This window comes from Camelus ferus, chromosome 17 (assembly GCF_009834535.1).
Source record: "Camelus ferus isolate YT-003-E chromosome 17, BCGSAC_Cfer_1.0, whole genome shotgun sequence".
Lineage (NCBI taxonomy): Eukaryota > Metazoa > Chordata > Mammalia > Artiodactyla > Camelidae > Camelus > Camelus ferus.
Genome location: NC_045712.1, coordinates 48,262,042 through 48,284,029, shown reverse-complemented (window position 1 = coordinate 48,284,029; position 21,988 = coordinate 48,262,042). Strand labels below are relative to the sequence as shown.

General features: G+C 39.7%; 1 protein-coding gene across 1 annotated transcript in view; it reads left to right on the top strand.

Annotated features, from left to right (window-relative positions):
• The window catches only part of LOC116657038 (formin-like protein 5), a 463,369-nt gene that overhangs the window by 289,228 nt on the left and 152,153 nt on the right, over positions 1-21,988 (top strand). The window lies entirely within an intron of this gene.

Sequence of the window (21,988 nt, the reverse complement as noted above, 5' to 3'; positions counted from 1 at the left end):
TTGTGTTATCTAGATTTTTCTGTTGATAAGATAAATTATATTGATTGATTTTTGAGTATTGAACCAACCTTGCATACCTGGAAATAAATCCTCCTTGGCTGTGATATAGAATTCTTTGTATGCATTTTTGAATCATTTACTTATCTTTGTAAGGAAACTTACCTCTATGTTCATGATATTAATCATTTAGATATTAGTCATTAGTTTTCTTTTCTTGTGATACCTTTTTCTGGCTTCGGCAATAAGGTAATGTTGGCCTTATAGAATGAATTAGGAGGTATTTCTTCTGCTTCTGTTTTTTGGAAGAGAGTGCAGAGAATTGGTCTAAGCTCTTTTTTAAGTGTTTTGTAGAATTTACCAGTGAAACCATTTAGGCTTGATGCTCCCTTGTTTGGAAGGCTATTAAATATTTATTCAGTTTTTGGAAGATTACATATAGGGCTGTTCAGCTTATTAATTTCTCCTGAGTTTAGTAATTTGTAACTTTTCAGTATTCATCTGTTTCATGCAAATTATCAAGGCTGTGGGCATACAGTTGTTTGAAGTAACTGTTCCTCTATTACCATTTTGTCTACAGATCAGTAGTGATGGTGTTTCTTTCATTTCTGATGTTGGTAATTCGTGTCCTTTCTCTTTTATTCTTGGTTCACCTGGCTAGAGGGCGCTTTGGGTGGTGTTTCCGTGCAGACTCTTGGTGCCATCTTAACCAGAAGACTTCGTATGTGCTCATTCAGTCTTCACAACAGTTTTCTGGGGCAGATATTCCTATTAATATTTTACAGACAAGGAAGCAGAGAGCCAAATCCTTTTTGGGAGAACAGGAAGGGAGAACAGGATTGTAGGTTTTATAGGTACACTTCTGTGCCTTCGAGGAGTCCTTGGTGAGCTTCCTACCTAACCTCTTCTCATCAGAATGGAGACCTGTGCTGTATTGGTTATAGAATCCTGGAGAAAGACATAATTTGATGGAAATGAAACAGAACCACTTAATGTTGGCAGAGCATCACCTTTCAGTTCCACCGAAATTAAAATGGCAGTGGTGACATTCGTTTCACTACTCTTAAGTAATTTTTAATTAAGGGTTGATTCCGTGCACAGCTGGTTGCATCCTACAGACAGGCTCTGTGCCCTTTTCTGATGCTTGGGAGAGCAAGGGGCCATTTCCCTGTTCGGCAGTATGACTGCAGTGAGGCAAAAGACGTTTTGGTTCTTGGTTTTACTTCCTCGGCTAAATTACATGTACAGCATCCTACTGGGAGGGCTTTTTGCTGTCACTTGCTAAGGAGAAAAGCACAGGTTAAGTACGTGAACCTTGCTTGACATTTATAAGCAACCTGGACAATTTCAAGAATTGTGCTAGCTAGTAAAGGCACTTCCAGAAAAGGTGGCTGACTGATGGTTTAGCCGCAACACAATACCTGGTGATTTGTGGCAGTTTTCTCTAACAGGAGTAGCTATTGAATTTATTTCAAAAGTGCCTCAAGAGTCCTCCTTATGCTACTAAGGCATCGTCGCTTTCTGGAAGCACGCACTAGAGGAGAAAATACTTCAGACTGTAAAATGAGCATATTGCATGTGTGTGTGTGGAGGCTGAAAGGAGCGGGGCGTAGTCCAGTGTGCTGCTGACTTCATGCAGACGGATGGATGGATTGCCTTCGTGACTGTGGAGACTGCAAAATCCTTGCCAGTGCAGACTTGTTAATGAAAGAAAAAGACAGTGATTTAAGGAAATTTATTTGATTTCAATATGCAGCTCATGGGTAATTCCCTCTATGATATTTTAAGCAAATATGCCGTTAAAGACTTGCATCCCAGTCTCCACACAACTTCTATCATTCCTCTATTTACATTAAGTTATAAAATAGTAAAACCCAGTCACCTACTTTTACATTCTCACAGGAATTTTAAGCACAAAGTCAGAACGATTTCATTTGCTGCCTCTGGGGGCTGCTCACACAAGGTGAGGGAAGAGGACATGCTCGTTCCAGTAAACACAGGAAAGAATCAGGATGTTTTTTTGAGGTGAGGAGGTAATTAGGTTTACTTGTTTATTTTGGAGGAGGTACTGGAGATTGGACCCAGGACCTCATGAGGGCTAAGCATGCGCTCTACCACTTGAGCTATACCCTCCCCAACCCAGGATATGTTTTCAGACTGTTTCTGCCACAAATTAACTGTGCAGCCTCTGCAAATAATGTGCCTTTTTAATGTCTAAGTCCTTATTTTTTAAGTGGAGATTAAAATACGTGTTAAATTTACATCAGAGTGGAAATGGGGTTAAAATGAGATTGTATATATGAAAATAGAGTCCCTTCTGATTCTGCAAGGCTCTGTGACCCAGTTTGCACTGATGTGGCATATTTTGTGAATATGAATTTTGTTTCCAAAACTTTTTGGAAATCCTATGTGGATAGATGTGGGCTAATTTTTGACACAGCATTAGGTTCTTTGAATACAATTACCTTGCCTTCCTCTGTTGAGTTTCCTACATAGAACTGAGAAATAAAAATATGCCTCTGTGTGTGTGTGTGTGTGTGTTTGTGTGTGTGTACAAAAGGGGGAGGTATGATTCATGTCTCCTTCAAAACATGCATAAACCAGAATGATAGCCCTTTAGTAAGGATAGCTTAACGTCGAGAATAAGGAACAAATAATACCTTAGAATGTGATGGTATCTCATTGTGGTTTTGATTTGCATGTAGTCAGATCACTTTTTTTTTCTTTTAAAAAAAAATTCCACCAAGCTGTGCCTTTTAATTGGAGTGTTTATTCCATTTACACTTAATGAAATTGCTAATAAGATTTATATTTTCCATTTGGCTCTTTATTTTCTCCGTCTTATGTCTTTTTTGTTGTTGTTCTGCATTTCCTCTTTTACAACCTTCTTTTGTGTTAGATTTTGCTAGTGTACCATTTTAATTTCCTTGTCACTTCTTTTATGATACATGTTCATCAGTTTCTTAGTGTTGCCCTGAAATTATGATTAACATATTTGTTTACACAGTCTAGTCAGATTCATGCAAACTTCATTCCAATAGTTTAAAAATCTTTGCTCCTTTATGACCCTAGTCTCTCCACCACCTTCAGTGCTATTATTTCCTACAAATTACATCTTTTTCCGTATATGCTCATCTACACAGATTTATAATTATTGCTTTATGCAGTGTTCTTTTCATCAGCTCAGAGATAAAAGTGCTACAAACGATACATGCATTTACAGCATCTTTTATACTTATCTGTAGCTATCTATACTAGTGCTGTTTCTTTATGTGGATTTAAGTTACTGTCTAATGTTCTTTCATTCCACCCTGAAGGACTCCCTTTAGTAATTATTATGGATCTGGTATGTTAATGATCAGTTCTCTCCATTTTTGTTTATCTACGAATGCCCTAATTTTTCCTTAATTTTCAAAAGATCATTTTGCTGGATGTAGAATTCTTGGTTCTGTAGAATTGCTGGTTCAGTTCTTGATTGACAGCTTTTTTTTTTTTTAAATTTCAGCACTCTAAATATATCATCTCACTGTCTTATGGCCTTCATGATTTCTGAGAAATCAGTGATTAATCTCATTTGGGATCCCTTGTAAGTTATGAGTTAATTCTTTCCTGCAGCTTTCAAGAATCTCATTTTGTCTTTGGATTTGATCTTTTGATTGTGATGTGCTGAGAAGTTGTTTGTACTAGACAAACTCTGTTGTGATGTGCTGAGAAGTTATTTGTACTAGACGAGCTCTGCATTAGGTCAGATGAAAGCAAACGCCGTGAGAGTGCCTTTCCAGGGAATGGACAGACGGGTCAAATTATGACAGTTCTCTGGGACTGGGCGTTGGAGTAACTCCAGCCTCTCCTGTTACTTTCAGTGGTTGCTAGAAAGCAGGTTTTCCTGTGATTGTGTGACTCTTGCTTTTCAAGGTGACCCCAGAGTTGGAAAAGGGAGATAGATGTAGACCAGGTTAAGAGGCTGCAAGCTCTCTGTTCTTCCTGAGATGCAGCTGTTTTTCTTAAACATATGTCTTCTAGAGTGTTGCAAGCCTTTGGTTAATTTCCAGAGTTCTGAAAAAGGTGATTTTTGACAATATCTTTCCAGTGTTCTCAGTGCTTTTCTAGAGAAGAGGGTTTTCTGAAGTCCATGCATCATCCATTCCCATTGACATGACGTCCTGATGCTTTAAAGAGGATGTGCCTCTCTCCTTGAAGCTTTTCCTGATGGAATACTATCTGTGCAAAGGAAGATGTGTTGTTTAGGATCATGTAACAGGTCAGATTCCCAAGAAGCAGAGCCTGAGATGAGAGTATCTGCATAAGTAATTTATTAAGGACGGGTTCCCAGGAGAAACCACCGAAAGGCTGGGTGAAGCAGGCCAGTCAAGGGCTAGAAACTTGTGTGTGATTTCAGACCACACCCCAGCCTCTGCCTCATCCTGCAAAGGCTCCCTAGAGCATAAGTCATGCCCCATTATTTATATCTCCTTGAGACAAGGGAGATCATTGTTATGGACTGAATTGTGTCCCCCTAAACATTCAGATGGTAAAGTCCTAACCTCTTAAGTACTGCAGAATGTGAGTGTATTTCGAGTTAATGTCTTTAAAGAGGTCATTAAGTTAAAATCAGGTCACATGGGTGGACCCCAGTCCAATGACTGTCCTCCTAAGAAGAGATTAGGACATATATAATAGCCAAGACATGGAAACAACCCAAATGTCCATCAACAGAGGACTGGATAAAGAAGCTGTGATATATTTATACCATGGAATACTACTCAGCCATAAAAAGAATAAAATAATGCCATTTGTAGCAACATGGATGGACCTGGAGATTGTCACACTAAGTGAAGTAAGCCAGAAAAAGAAAGAAAAATACCATGTATCACTCACGTGGAATCTGAAAGAAAGAAAAAAGAAAGGACGCTAATGAACTTAACCTGAAAAACAGAAACAGACTTAATAGACATAGTAAACAGTCTTACGATTACTAGGGGGAAGGGGGTGGGAAGGGATAAATTTGGGAGTTTGAGATTTGCAAACGTTAGCCACTATATATAAAAATAGATAAAAAACAAATTTCTTCTGTAGAGCACAGGGACATATATTCAATATCTTGTAATAACCTTAAATAAAAAAGAATATGAAAACAAACATATGTATGTACATGCATGACTGGGACATGATGCTGGACACCAGAAACTGACACATTGTAACTGACTGGACTTCAATTAAAAAAATACTGGACATTAGGCATCAGTATAGAACCTTTGTTCACTGCTGCCCTTAGAAACTGGGGATATTTTAAGCCTGAAGGAATTTAGGGCAAGGCCTCCTTCTGTGTGCTACCAGTTTCTAATGCAGCGTTTGGCTTTGTTTTGTTGGATAGGCAAGTTCTTGGTTAGATCCATCTTTGAGGAAGGCTGTGAAAGTGAGACTTTTATAATAGAAAGAGGACTTCTGTTTTACACCAAGGTTGACAAAGTGAGGGGTTTTCCAACCCAGCAGGGATATTCACAGCCTCTTGGCATCAAAGGTGTGATCAATATCCACTAGAGACTTTTGCTGGAAAACAGTCCTTATTTCATCAGAATTCAAAGGAAAGAATCAAGAGGCAGTAGAGGTGATTGGTTTTTGTTGTTATTTGGTTGTTTTTTTTTTTTTGTGGGAGGGGGCAGGAGAAGGCAGTAAGGTTTATTTGTTATTTATTTTTAGTGGAGGCACTGGGGATTGAACCCAGGACCTCGTGCATGCTAAGCACGCGCTCTACCACTGATCTCTCCCCTCTAGGCACTTGTTGACTTATGATGATAGATTGTAATTGTTGGCCAAGAACCAGTAAGTTGTGAGTGGGGAGTGTCACCTGCCAGGCTCTTTGCTGCCGCTGCTCGGAGCTGCTGCAGGTTCCTTAAGTGAGCACGCTCCTTCTCACTCCTGGTTTGGGCTTTCTGTTGTGTTTTCCCAGTAATTCCTTCAGCTTCGCTTCTCCTCCCAATTTTCTCTGGATGAAGACTTACAGTCATTCAGGCAGTTCTTTGCATATCTTCAAAGGTAATCTCTTTTCTGTATTTGTTACAGGAAAACAGATGTTCTTTCCACGTATTTCTCTCTGGTGTTGGGCTGTTCCTTGGTGCTTTGATGCTACAAATATCCCCACCTTTTCCCCCCAGGTAGTGACTATATCTCTTTAGAATGGGAAAAAAATGGGGACTATAAATATTTGTCCATCTCTAAATATTTGGGGGTTTTATTGACTTGGCGATTCCTACTGGTTTCAGAGTAGCAGGCTGTTTTCAAATCCATCTATTCTCAATTCATGATTTCAAAATCTCCTGGATCAGCCCCTTTCCTGCCCCCTCACTGTTAACAACTATGACTCACATCACGTCAGAAGACAAGGAAAAGTTTTTCCAACACTCAACTCCAGTTTAAGGGAATTCTGTCTTTCAAAATCTCGTGAGATTTTGGCACTTCCTGTAACAGGGAAAAGATTTAGTTGGATCAGTTGTTCTTGACGCTTTGCTGTTAATGGAATCTGCCATGTCTATCAACATAGATAAGATGGATATCACATTCATATAAGGCTACCTATCAAGGGAAAAGATGAATGTAAAACAAAATTAATTCACTTTCCGGTGGTCCTGCTTAACCAACAAATATGATGGGTGCTTGTTGGCTTTATTGATGCCTAAACGTGAAGAAGAAAAGGAAACTAAAGGATATTTGATTCCATGTCCTCATCATCTGAAGGAATCCCAGCCACAATCTGTGTCTGTAACAACATCCTGATGAATTAGAGATACTAACCCAAAGAGATGTCAAAATGGATCAAGTTAGTTACATAAAAATGAGCCCAGTGAATATGACATCAAAGACATGGAGCTTGTAGTTGGTAGCACATTGAAGTGGAGAAGTCTGACCCAGTACAGTAGGAGGTGGCAACCCTAGTGCTCACATCTCAGAGAGATGCAGATTTACTCCCGAGGTAGGTGGCCAGTAAGAAACAGAGAAGTGAGAGACCCAGAGAAAGAGAAAATAAAGCCAGTTATTTAACTCTCTCCAGATTTTGGGTGTGATATCAACACAGTCATGACATGGATCGCCACATGTGAGTGAGTTCTGAATAAGCACAGCCTTAGGAATGGTCGTATACAGAGAGTTCTTCTCTGTGTTAGTCAGGACAGGCTAGGTGATGCTGTGGTAACAAACACATCCTGAAGTATCTGTGCTGTGAGAGAGTGAAGATTATTTGTCACCCATATTATAGTGCAGTGGAGGTCCGGCAGTTCTCCTCGGTGGCACTCTTTCAAGTGATGACCAGGGACCTAGGAAGTTTCCGTGCTGAGGCGATGTCACGTGGAACAAGTGACTTCTAGTGTCACCACAGAAAGAGAAGTGAGGCTGGTGGAACATGAAGCTTTTTTTTGCAATAATTTCCCCCTCTCCCAGCTCCATACCATGGACCAGAACTCAGTGAGGTCACCCCACTAACTGTCCCAGAGGCTGGTATTCTGCCCACATGCTCCAGGAGAAGGATGGAGTCATTATCTCTGCTTCAGTTTTCAAGATTTTGAAGAAAAAATGCTGCATTGGCATGTGGCCCGCGTATTAAAGGGTTCATTGCCAAAATGAAGAAGAACCTTATTGGTGATGGGGGACAGGATAAAAAATATATGAGCACTGAATGTTCTTGACAGAGTTATGAACTACTTGAACTAATAAACATCTCAGACCTCAGTAGAGAAGAACACATAGAGAAGAGAGAATCATTTGGGCATACGCTATTAGAATTCCTGAATTAACAGCTGTTGCACAGTTAGCCTGAGAATTTCCGTCTACTATTGTTAACAGCTTTAAACTCTCTGGACTACCTTTTCAGCCTCCGTAGGAGGGTTAGCCATGGTCTCCAAGGTCATTTCCTCTTCTGTCATTCAACACGGCCACGGTTTTCCTTTTTCTCAGTGGTAGATTTGATATCAACTCTGTAGCTGACAGGAGAATTTTTATTTGATAAGAGAATTGTTGGAGATAGAAACAAAAGAGAATTTTCCCATCTTGTGTGTCTTATTCACCAGCGTTGGATTTTTAAAGATTCCATCTGCCATCTGTCATTTCCTTTACTCCAGTGATCATATATATGTATATATATATATTTTTTCCCACCTATTGAGATACCAATTTGTTTTTGGTAGCGACTTATTCCGAAGGTGAAATTCACATTCTGAGGGATCTGTAAGCCCTGCTTCCTGTTGTTTTTGTTGTTATTTTTTTTCCCCTGAAGCACTCTTACTCTCTCGGACCCAGACTTTGTAAAAATAAAGGGAGGATTTTGCATAAATATGAATCAAAGGATATTATTCCATGAAATTAGGAGGTGAATTTTTACCCAAAGTTGAGCCTAGTTAATGGAAGTGATGTTTAAAAAGTGAGTGTCCTCTGGTTCTGTTGTCAATTCTGTGAGCAGACACATGTGGTTCTGGAATCTATTTCTACTCTATTACTTCTGTGAACTCTTAAATAAGTTACTCCTCTCTCTGGGCATTCATTTACTCATCTTTAAAGTGGGGTCACTGTAGTGTCTCCCCAGTAAGGAGTTTGTAGACATCAAATAAGGACATGCGTCGACGAGTTCTTAGTGTGGTGATACTGGTGAGTCAAGGTCATGTATTACTATCATGGGAATCGTTAATGCTGTAATTTCACTCAATTATCAATTAATTGAACAATGACAGCTTACATAATATTATTTGTTAAGCCCAACGACATCTCCAGTTTGATGGAGAATATGCCAGATTCTTCCATGACAGTATCAAACTTCACCCAAGCTTTCCAAGGCGGTATGGGGAGGTCTCCTCCTCTTCCTGGTTCTGCCCAGAGTGAGTATTAAGGAAACGGCTGTCATTCTTCTGCCAGGTCTGGCTATCATGATAACTCAGTTTACTTGTGTGTTTTGTGGATGGTCTTCTGTCTCACACTGTACCAGGCGCATAATAAGCACTTCATAGCCATATGCTGAATAAACTAGGACGCTTATGCAAGGGAAGTGCAAGCCCCCACTTAGAAAGGGGGAACATGCTTCTGAGATTATTTTCCCAGGGCACACAGTCATATTACGTGAACACTCATTATGTAAATTTAGAAATTCAGCAGTTTTGTAACTAGAGCTCATCCATCTGGGCAGCAGACCAGTCAGCTTCCGTGTCAAACACCCCAAGAGAAGCCTCATTAAAGAAAACAGAAGTTGAAATGATTAATTTCAGGTAAGCAGAAGAAACCCAGCTTCTGGAAGCCTCGGGTGTTCCCTGGCTTATAGGCGGCTGTCCTTACTGTCTCCTCTGTGTCTAACCCCCCTCTGTTTAGTCAGGATCCTGTCAGATTGGACTAGAGTCTACCTTCATGACCCCATGTTAACTTGGTTACCTCTGTAAAGACCCTGTTTCCAAATAATCGACATTCTAAGGTCCCGGTGGTTAGGATTTCAACAGTTCCTTTTGCTGAAATGTTTACAATTAAATCTATGTGTAAAGTTTATGGCTGTTTATTGGATTAGAAGTTTGCTGGAAAGTGTTTGAAAGCAAAAGGCTCTCACACATGCATGGCATTGGCACTAGTGTTATTAGCAGGGGTCGGCTTTTATTTACAAGTGCATTTGGTGGTGTTTGCTTTTAAAGTAAACTCTTTTGAATTTGGGAAAGAATGAGAAAAGCAATCTGGCAGTGGTCCTTGAGCCTCTCTGTGCATGACTTTTTTGTGTATCCTTTTTACAAGAGCTGAGGGATTTTAATAGATAATGAGGAATTAAATAGACACATCATCTAATAAGTGTGATGTGTGCTGTCACTGTTGGTTCACATCATGAACAAGGATGCAGTAATAATGGTTGCCTCCCAGGCCTGCCGTATGCTCATTCTGGTTGTGTGTTGCAGGAGGCTTCCTTAAATAGGGATACTGTGAGCTGGCCAACAGCACTCCAAATAACCAGACTTTCTGCTGCTCTCAGACCCTCACAGGGATGTTAGCTTTTTCCATTAGTTGAATCATAAAATGAAACCAGATCCCATGGGGTTTTATAGATACGTATGCAGTGGCAGAGAAGGAAGAAGGGGGAATAAGGAGAGAGGAAGGGAAAACAAAAGAGGGAGGAGAGTAATGCCCTAATGCTGTCTTTTCCTGGACCACAGCAGCATCTTGTGCATCACGTACAGGCTGTGTACCACACCTCCTCCCGCATCCAAAGATAAATGAACTTCCGCTTTATATAAGGCTGGCGTGCTGAGGCACACAGTATATGTAAGGGGACATTTCTCTCCCTATAGCATTCTTATGTCTGGTTAAAGTCAAAATTACAGTGTACTCTGATATGTAAATAAAGCCAAATTGATCCTTCTCTTGTATTCTGTAAAACTAGTTGATGTACTTAGTTCATTCATCAGTGAGATAATACTTAGTCTGAATGAAGTGATGGACTGCAGAATTTGTTCTGATTTGCTCCAAAGGACTGGGTATCTCACCTGACAGAGGTTCTGGGGAAAGCCCTCTTTTTTTTTTCTTTAGAATTAGTGAGTTTGTTTTATTTTATTTATTTATTTTTATTGACATATAGTCAGTTACAGTGTGTCAATTTCTGGTGCACAGCATCGTGTTCCACTCACAAATCTATATCTATCTATATATACACATATATTCGCTGTCATATTCTTCTTCATTGAAGATTATTACAAAATATTGAATATAGTTCCCTATTCTATACAGAAGAAATTTATTTCTTTATCTGTTTTTACATATGGTGGTTAACATTTGCAAATCTCAACCTCCCAAATTTATCCCTTCCCTCCCCCTTTCCCTGGTAACCATAAGATTGTTTACGATGTCTGTGAGTCTGTTTCTTTAGAAAGAAAATTATATTTGTTGTCAGATCATGTGGGTTGGAGTGTCAACTTTATTACGTACGGTCTTGACATGACCCTGAAGCTCTCAGAAATTTACCTTTCCTTATGCGTTGATATGAGGAAGGTGAAGGCAGGGTGAGAATTATACATGATCATGTGAATTACTTTGTGAACGACCAGTGACAAGGCCCTGCTAGTACAAGAAGGGCACGTGACCCTGGGAGCTCTGAGGAAGGCCGAGGGTCAGGCCCAGCCTTGGACCCACTGAATTAGAGTCTGCATTTCAGAAAGGCCCCCAGTGATTCAAATGCACATTCGAATTTGAGAATTACTTTGCTGTGTATATATTGTTTGGGTGTAGGTACTGTAGAAAGTATTATTCAAAATGACAAAACTTTGGAAAACCTATGTTATTTGTTGGAAATAATCTCATAATGTTTTGGGAGAAGAGACTAATGACAAATCAACAAGTCCCCTGCAAAAGAAAAAAAAATCTAAACCAAAAATAAATAACTTTTTAAAAAATCCAGAAGCAATAGCCACATCTCTCTTCAAGGTAGGTCCCAGGAGCCATAAACAGTAAGTCCAAACAGCCCACCTTTTGTTGGAACCTTTTTTTAGCGTGAATATTGTTGATTAGTATGATGTCTGTGAACGTTTATTAGATTGGTTTAATGTTCTAAAGGTTTATTAGACTATGAGTCTAATGGTAAAGGAAATGCATTTACGGATTCATAAAAGATTTTCATCCACAGGTGTTGAAATACACTCTTTCATTACACTCAATAACGAAACAATTTAAACCCTAATTCTTGCACATTCTGGTAACTCACGCCTTTTGATGCACTTTCTTTTTGTTGTGACATTAGCAGCAGCGGTCTGATCTTATCCGGGGAAGTGTCGTGGAAAATTTCGATTCCATACAAAACTAGTGCTGAAATTTCCATTCTTTACCTGAACCAGACTCTGTGGATTCAGAGGAAAGGAAAGAAAATGGAAGGAAATTCTCTTTGACTAAATTTTTTTCATTATGAGAAGTTTTGAGAAAATAGAACCTTTCTACCTCACTTGTGGACTGAAATTCTACATTTTAGCAAGTTTTGGGAGGTCCGGTGAGTGTGTAGCAACAACACCCAGACTGAAATAAATAAGGTTTAAAAGTAACCTGGTTAACAACAAAAAAAGCAAAGCTTGCCACTTTTAATCACTGACTTAGATAAGCATTTTTTACGTATAAGATTAAAACTCAAGTGTGATTCACACTTCATATCTATAGAGCAAAACATGAATACAGACTTACCAGATATCAAGTTGATTTCTTTATGGGAGGAAAAAAGCACACCCACTTTGATATTTGAACTAACTGGGTTAATCAAATCCACGATATGGCCAAAAATGTCTGAGTCCTTGGGAGTTCTGGGTGCCCTATGTGGGAACTTCCTATACATGGAATAGACAGTCCTTCCCTTCGCTTTCTTCCTCAAACACTCTGCTGTCCCCAAGGACCATCAGAAATGCTTTCAGATGCAACTGAGAGAACAGTGAGTTAGACAGAAGCTCACTTAGTATCACGCAAAACACCGGAAGTTCAAAAGCAGGCAGTTATTTGGTTGGTTCAGTGGCTCAGTGATGTCATCAAGGTCTCTTTCCTGCTCCACTTAGCTGTTCTTAGTACATGTGCTGGTGATGTCTTCGTTTATTAGTCTTGAAGCAGCTTCTGAGCATCGTAACTTTACAACAGGAATCTTAGCACAAGGAAGTGGGCAGGTGCGGAAAAGATCTCCCCTCACCGTCTCGACTTATCAGATAGGAATAGCTTTACCAGAGCCACTCAATAAACATTTAATCATAGCTCATTTTCCCGCTGGGTGGTCATGGCTACTCTTAGCTGCAAGGAAGGCAGGAAAGGATCTGTGGGTTTTGTGTTTTTAAGTTTTATTATCGGAAGGCAGGCAAGAGAGAAGCGGCTTGGGCGTGGCTGGAGGGTGGCCTGCTGATGATGTCTGACGTCAATCTAGGCAGCAATCAAATTTAGTAGGAATCAAACCTACTTCGGAGGTTTCCTCTGCACTGTCCCCTTGTCAGACCTTAGCGTGCACATAATCCCTGAGGACCTTGCTGAAACGCGGACTATGATACAGGAGCTGCAAGCTCTCAGGATGCCAAAGCTGCTGGACCATGGACCACACTTTGAGTAGCAAAGTTCTGTCTGTTCTTTCACATCTTTTGTATTTGGTCTCAATGTAATTATATCTATCCTCATCTCAAGCTTTAATGTTTTTATCTCATCATTTAAAAATTTTTTAATCTCATCCTTTAATGTTTTTCTTCTTACATTTTCTGTGTACATTTCAGTGTGTTCTTTGTCTCTTTTATTTTCTTATTTGCCCCACAGGCACTTTAACGAGATAATGTGTACAAAGTGTTCAGCACAAGCAAATATGAGTTGCAAACCTCTTCAACTTTCCACTTTTTCTACCCTTGCTTATTTAATTGATAAAAGATTGTTTACATCCGCTATGCCTTTTTCTTCCTCTCGTAAAATTCCATTTGTGATGGCAAAATATAAATACCTAAACTGATCAGTGTATGTTTAGTGGCAATGGTATCCTCATGTCAAGGAAAATAAAAAGCACTATGTTGTGATTTTTAAATCAACTTGTAATTTAGGAAGATTTGTTAGCCACCTCTTATGTTGATGGAAAGGCTGAGAATGTATTAATGAATTGTCACAGAATTCCCTGCTCAGATGGACACCTTCTCTAATTAAGCTTGTTATTCCTTATTACAGCACTCACAGGAAATAAATCATCATTTCTCAGGCAGTGTTATTGTTTTCCTATTTTGTTTAATTACAAACGTACAGTAGAATTATTTATAACTATGCTGTATTGTCTGTTTGCAGGATTTCAGTTACATTGAGGGCCAATTAGACTTTTATTTTCAGTGTCTACATTGGTCAATTCTTTGAGTAGTATATTTTGCATTCTTTTTTATTGAAGTATGGTCAGTTTACAATGTTGTGTCAGTTTCTGGTGTACAGCATCATGTTTCAGTTATGCATATACATACATGTAGGTTACTACAAGATACTGAATATAGTTCCCTGTGCTATACAGCAGAAACTTGTTGTTTGTCTGTTTTATATATAGTAGTGTGTATCTGCAAATCTTGACTCCTGATTTATCCCTTCCCACCCTTTTTACCCCCTGGTAGCCAGGGGTCTGTGAGTCTGTTTCTGTTTTGTAAATAAGTTCATTTCTTTTTTTAGATTCTACATATAAGCGATATCATATGATGTTTTTCTTTCTCTTTATTCTAAATGAAGTAAGCCAATGAGTAGTATTTTGGGCTTTTTTTTAATGGTGCCAAAATATATTTATCACAAAATATGCCATTTTTACCATTTTTAAGTGTACGTTTTAGTGGCATTAATTATTCACAATGTTGTGCAACCACTAGCACTATTTTCAAAACTTTTCCATCACCCCAAACAGATACTTGGTATTCATCAAGCAATAGCCACCAATTTGCCTCCCTCCAGCCTGTGATAAATACTAATCTGCTTTCTGTCCCTATGAATTTTCCTGTTCTAGATATTTTGTATGTTCATATATTTCATACAATATTTGTCTTCTTGTGTTTGGCTTGTTTCAAGTTTCATCCATGTTTTGTAGCGTGTGTCAGAACTTTACTCCTTTTAATGGCTGAATATTAGTCTATTATGTGCATGTACCACATTTTGTGTATCCATTCATTCGTTGATAGTTACTTGGAGTGTTTCCATTTTCTGGTTATTGTGAATAATGCTGCAGTGAGCACTGGCATCCAAGTATCTATTTGAAATTCCCTATTATAGTCTTTTGAGTATATACCAGGAGTGGAGCCGCGGGGTCACCTGGTAATTCTATGTTTAACTTCTTGAGGAACTGCCAAACTACTTTCCATAGGGACTGCACCATTTTACATCCCCATCAGCAGTGTGTGAGGGTTCCAGTTTCTCCACACCCTTGCCAACACTTATTTCACAGAGACTTTTACAGACTTACCTAGATATAATTTATACTTATGATTTTATTGGGAAGTATATTTTGACTTCTGGTCAACCAGCTTACATATACACTTTTAAGTGTGCCATCTTTGGACTGGTCACAGACACCTCATATTCCACCACTAGTTCTACCCAATGGTTGCTTCCTGTCCCCATCTGTACTATCCAGTGTGGCCGCCACCAGCCTTGTGTGGCCACCAAGCACTTTAAACAAGGGTAGTCCAGCTGAAGAACTGATTTTTAATTAGTTAACTTTAATTGATTTTTGCTTAAATTTAACTCACCCTGCCTGAGTAGTGGCTGTGACATTGGAGAGACACCTCTAGAAGGCTGTTGGCGTTGTTGGTTGTGCTCACTGTAGTTCATGCTTGGTTCTGGAGGTTACCACCTCTTCCTTGTGTACAAGTATTGTCTAAGAGTCCGCTTAATCTTTTAGAAATGGAATTGTGCAATATAAATGAGGCTAAATTAGCTCATTTTGCATGTATAGTGAATATTTTGGGTAAAGGAGTGTGCAGATATTGATTAAAATTTTCTGAGAGGAAAAAGCAAAGGAATAGGAGATTGTAATAATTATTTGAATAGTAAATCTCCTTTTTGGATTGAAGACCTCATTGGGTGTTATAGTTTTACATCCATCTGAGTGAAAGTGATTTCCATTTTACTAATACAGTCATCATCTAATAATTCATGTCTGTCTCATTGGCTATCAACATGACTTTTTATTACTGTCATTAACTCAGTCATTTATTATGCATACAATGCCAACTTTCAAAAGGAACTGGAGATGATTCATTCATGTCATCACTTTGCTTAATAAAGTATTTGTCTGGATATTCATAAAGCTTGGATACAGTTTCTTACGCAGTAAAAATGCTCAGCTGTAAAGAACCTCAGAGCATTTATATGTTAATGTCCCACCTGTCCTCATCTTATTTTTCTTATCCTTAGTTTCCATTTGATATAGCTTTTTTTAAAACTTACTTACAGTTTTTATCTTGTATACAGCTTTAAAAGCTACCTGAAACTCTTTTGTAATAAAGTGGGATAAAATCCACAATTAAAAGCAAATAAATATGAAGATATATATACTTACCAAAATTTACTTGAGGGGCTAGAAATGTATATATTGATAATCTCCTGGAATGAGTTTTGGAAATACGTATTCAAAATAATTTAAAATGTTTTGATCTATCAATCCATTCCACTTCTATATATTTTCCCAAGGAAAATGATCAAATAGTGTAGAAAGATATAGGTAAAAGCATACGGGTTAGATTTTTATTTACAATAATATAAAATAAAAAGTTTATGTTAAAATAAATTAAAAAATTTTATAATATTTTGAAAATAACATAAATGTTCATCAGTACCGTGTTGGATAGATAATTATGCTTGCAAAAGCTGAATGTTCTGTATCATTGAGATAACAACGTGGATCTATACTTACTGACACTGAGAGATACTGATTAACTAATATCTACTATTGATACTATTAATATCTAATAATCTACTTATTGTATTAAATATACAACATTTTCATGGTGACTGTCCTTGTGTGGTGAGGTTAAGCATGGTTTTAAATTTCTTTTTGTTTTTAACCCCTTAAGCATTAACAATGTGTATATACAAGGTGGATCTTCAGCTGGTATGTTTTCTTAAAGCCATACCAGTGGTTAAAATGTGGAGATACCTCTGTATTATTTGAAAAGCCCCTTGGCCCCCTCAGTGGGTGTGACCTTGTCTCTGCTGCCCTGGCCACCTGACCCCTCCTCCCAGCCCACCTGTATGTCCCATGATTTAGCTGCTAGAGTGAGGCCATGCAATGGGGACCTTCCAGAGCCTGCTTTGGTTTCAGCCAGTGCCTACTGTCCACTTGGTCCCCATGACACGCTGCGTGATGAATGTTTGAAAATCACCCTTATCTATATATAACTTTCATAGCACAAACATAAACCTATTTTTATTTTGAAACAAAAATAAGGACCGCAGTTTATAAGCTGCAGTGGGAGGATGTGTTTCAAGCTAAAGCAATTATTTTTCCACCTCTGTCAGTTTACGCAGCCCACTTTGTTCCTGGACCACTGAGAAAAGAGAACCATTAAAATGAAATCCTAGCTTTGCTTTAGTCTCTTTACACCAAAAGATAAGACAATGGAAGTACATCAGAGATTAGAGAGCAGTCAGAATAAGACTGGCCGGAGATCTCCTGCCGTCTCCCGAGTTGGCCTCTGCAGGGTCGAGATCCAGTGTTATTTTTAGAACTAGTATAAAATCCCAAAATATCGTCAACACCTTCATTTAAATACAGGCACAATAGACCTCACTTTTCCAGACCACATCCTTTGAATTTAACCTCTGGGAAGGAGCACTGAAGTCTTATGGACCGTCTCAGGTGGCGTTTCAAGATCAGGATGCTGTTCCAAGGAGACCACTTGGCTGCTCCCCGAGGGCCTCTCTCTGGAGCCTAGTGAGCCTGGTGACCTGGCTTCGTCATTAACAGCTAATCTGAGGCAGGCACGGTGGACAGGCAGCTGGGAAGGACACGCGTGGTCATGCCAGTTACGTGTAGTACCAGGTGTTGCTGGTACCCGTTCTGATAGGGCAGGGCCCGGGCCCTGCCAGCTCTTTATTTTGAATATGACAATCTCACCCTTGGGAGTTTCCAAATGGAAGTTGGGGAAAGAAAGTACAGTCTCTTGACTTTTATATAATGGTAATTTTTGCTTTAAATTGTGTGTGCTTGTGTGTACATGCTATTAGAACATCAAGAAATGACTTTTAATTTATTTATTTATTTTAGTTAAAATTTTTTTTATTTTAATTTTTTGGAAGGACAGGTAGTTAGGTTTATTAATTTATTTATTTTTAGAGGAGGTACTAGGGATTGAACCCAGGACCTTGTGCATGCTAAGCATGCGCTCTACCTCTTGAGCTGTATACTCCCCGCAAGAAATGACTTCTAATGGGAAAATAACCCACTAATTAAAAAAAACTGTAAAAAAAAAAAAAACCCAAAAAACAAACTAGGGGAAAACTCAGGAGCAGCCGCCTGTGGCCACAGTGGGCCTCGGGAGAGTCACTGATTTATGTGATCCTGGTCCAATCATTGTGTCCTGCCCTCTTTCCCTTGTTGAGAAGAGAAGGACTTGACTAGGTCAGTGGTTCTAAAACCGTGCTTTGCATTGTAGTCACCTAATTTGTTCAGACTCAGGTGGGTGGGCCCGGAGGCCAGAATTTCTGATTCAGTTAGTCTGGGCTTGGGTAAAGGAACATGCGTCTCTAACAAGAGACGGTGCTGGTATTTCTGCTCTGGGGAAAGCACCGGCCTGGTGCCTCTGTCTACGGTGTCTGCTAGCTTTGTAATTTAGTGCACTGGTTTTCAAAGTGTGAGTCAGAAACTAGGAGGTGGAGCCCAATTTTAACCAAGTTTTCTCTTAAGTCATGACTATATTATTATTATTTTTCTTTTTATCCAGATGTAATAGACATTATAACGTTGTATTAGTTTCAAGGGTACACGATGATTCCATGTTTGTATTTGTTGTAAAATGATCACCACAATAAGCCTAGTTAACATCCATCATCACACATAGTTACACGTTTTTTCTAGTGATGAGAACCTCTAAGATTTATTCTCTTAGCAACCTTCAAATAGGCAATACAGTATTATTAACTATAGTCACTAGGCTGTGCGTTACGTCCCCATGACTTATTTATTTTATAGCTGGAAGTGTGTACCTTTTGACCCTCTTCATCCTTTCATACAACCAGTGGCCTCTTAACTACTAGACTATTGGAATCAGAATTTTTTTCCCCTCAGTGACACTGTTTTATGTACTTAGATGATTGTCGAGGGCCCTGTTACCACAGTTCTCACTTTCTTGTACGTCATACTGGGCCTTGGGGCAAATGTCACACCGCCCTCTGGAACAGGCCACCTTGTACAGAATCCAGGCCTTTTATGGCCGCATGTTCACATTGAATTAGAATTTTCATTAATTGATAACCTTTAAAGGACAGCATCTCTTTGAGCTCACGCACCCAGGAAATTAATCTCAAATGGTTCCAGCACTGTGTCCCTGAAGCTGCAGAGTCCTAACAAAGGTTAGAAAATACAAGTGGCAACCCTCAGCATGACTTCTCTTGCACACAAGCATGTGAAAATTTAGAGAGCCAGTCAAGCACCTGCTGTGTATTTCTGCTTTAATTTATAGTCTCCTGCGAGCCAGCCAGGTGCTGGGGAGCATCTGCCTTACTTTACTGTTGTATACTTTTTATTTGACACTTCAATCTTGCCTTTGGTATTGTTGTTTAATGCACTTCATTATCTTAAAGAGTATTATTTCCTGAATTTGACAGCATATTTGGCACCGTGCAATCTGTAAGAAGATAAAGCGGCCTTCTGTGTGCTGGTGGTTGTCACCTTTCAGCCCTACTTGGGTTGTGCACCAGACAAGTCAGCACCACCAAGCAGGAGGGTGCGTGGGGGGCTTCCAGGAACGGAGGCGGAGGAGGTCACCTGTGTCTCATCTCACTCAGTAGCATCTTGACCAGTGTTCCCTTTGAACATCCCAGAAGTCTTGTGAAAAAGATATCCTCCTCTCTCTCCCCCTTATCATGATTAGTTCTACAGTGTAGACAAAATCATGCAAAGAGTGGGCACTGTATTGTGTTCAGATCTCAACTTCTTCACTCATTTATCTCTGTTACTTTGGCATGAAGGTGCGTGTGCTGGGGCGGCTGGCACCAGCTGTAAGAGCTGATTTTGCACATTTCTTCCAAGTTCACAGTCAGCTATGTCCTGTTAGGACACTGAAATGGGCCATTGTTGGAGTATGTAGTTCACAGTGGAAACTGGCAGATTCTACAAACCCTTCCCTTCCCTGGAAAGCCAGCTCGCTGCACAGTCCAGGACCTAACACACATAACACTAACTTGTGCGTGCCACACCCCTCTTATATGTACAACTGGATGATTTTTACATTTTATTTTATGATAATACATATACGCCACTACCCAGATCAAGACATAGAGCATAACACATTTGTGTCTATGTTTTTTTTTTTAGATTCCACATATGAGTGATATATGGTATTTTTCTTATTTTATTCTTTCTTTTACAGCTGAGTAGTATTCCCACTGGCATCATGATCCTCGGCTCTCAGTAATGAAAGCACATTAGAAGTCAAAAAATACATTTCAACTTACCATAGTATCTATTGTAGAAAAGTATTCCATTGTATAAATACACCACAGCTTCTTTATCCAGTCATCTTTCGATGGACATTCAGGTTGTTTCCATGGCTTGGCTATTGTAAATAGTCAACAGGCTTCTTAGCATTCTGTCCAGCACAACTTAACACTCGGTAATACCTCAAGGGCAAAACTCGTGTTGGGAGTTGGGGTCACTTCCCTTTAGAGACTTGGCCCCTCAACATTCTCTAAATTGGCAGCAACATGAGGGTCAAGGCTCTGCTGATTGCTCTGCCGGGTGGTGGCTGACGTCTGCCGGGCTTCTTAGCATCTCACTCTGCAACAGGAGCTGGCCCAGGACCTGGGGAGGCAGTGTGCAGAGAGCTGGGCTCCACTCTGGGGTCTTCCTCTCCATCACCTTGGCCTCTGCAGGCCTGCTTTTCCTGGGCCAGTCCTGCTAACTTCCATTAGAGGTTCTGTTGGGTTGTCTGCCATTTCTAGTTCTCATTTGGAGTTTTGTTCTTCACTTTACTCCACTTCACCAGAAGCGGGAGTTGCAAGTTAGCATGTCAGGCAGAACTGAGAGGCACACAGTTTTATTCCAACTGAATTGCAGTCGCAGGCATCACATCCTATTTGTTTTCTCACTGAAACCCCTAAATCACACGCTTTGAAATACAAGTGGGACACTCCCCTCTCTCCCTGGACCATCAGCCCAAAAATAACTATTAAGAGAGTGCAGTGTAATCTACAGCAGAAACAATTTTCGAATGCCAGCTTTTCAGGAAATGATTCCCGTAAAGTCATGCCACTTTGCTTGACCCTCTGATGCGTTCTTTTGTACACCGGCTTCACTTCCTACCTGAGTCCACTAACCCCAGCCTGCCTCACTCTGTTTCTTAATTCCTTGTCCCGAATCTGGACTTGATTTTTGATGTTACTTTCTCCCCCTCCCACTTCATGGTCTCCAGTTTCGCCGTGAGGACTGGCCAGGTGAGGATGTCTCTCGTACCTTGTCAGGGGCCTCTCCTCGTGTTGTCCTGCTGGCTGGTCTAGTCTAGATTCTGGCCCTGACTTTGACACAACTGTCGTCTTCTGCCACAGCCCAGTTTGTGCCAGTAGATAAATCTTCGGAGAGCTGCATGGCACACCCTGAAGCAGGTGCCACACAAGTTTCAACCTATAGGTTGACTCCTATCCATTGGAGGTGGCCGCCTTGGCTGCTGATGGGGTCCTAGGTGTAGATGTGGAAGGGACGATGTATTACACAGATGCGAAACCCTGGATAAGAAAATTTCCCTTTAGATCCCATCTAAGCAAAAAAGGAAGAAAAGAGTTACGTTGAATATCTATATATGCTACATGTTTCTCTATCTTTTGCCTGTGTTCTCAGGTAATGGAATGTTTGATATCTCAGCCGCAGAAGAATCTAATTAGCAAATATTCTCCTTGGCTTGGACTGAGAAACAGTTTAATAGCAAACAAGTATTTATACTACTATAGTTAATTTACATAAATGCCTACTGATTTTCATAGTCATGTATACATGCTTTTTATAACCAAATGGTAAGTTTATTGAGGTATATGACGTGTGCAAAAATATTGTGTTTGCAGTTACCAGTTTTTGACAAATGAATGCACTCATGTGCCAATCCCTGTCAGGTAGAGAATGTTTGCATTACCCTGGAATGTCTCCTTGAGCCCCTTCAGTCCGGTGCTCCGCACTCACACTCAGAGACCAATGTGGATCTCATTTCTACCATAATAGATTGGCTTTGTCTATTCTAGAACTTTATATACATACAATTATACAGTATATAATATTTGTTTCTAGCATCTTTCTCTCAGAATAACATTGTTGAGATTCACC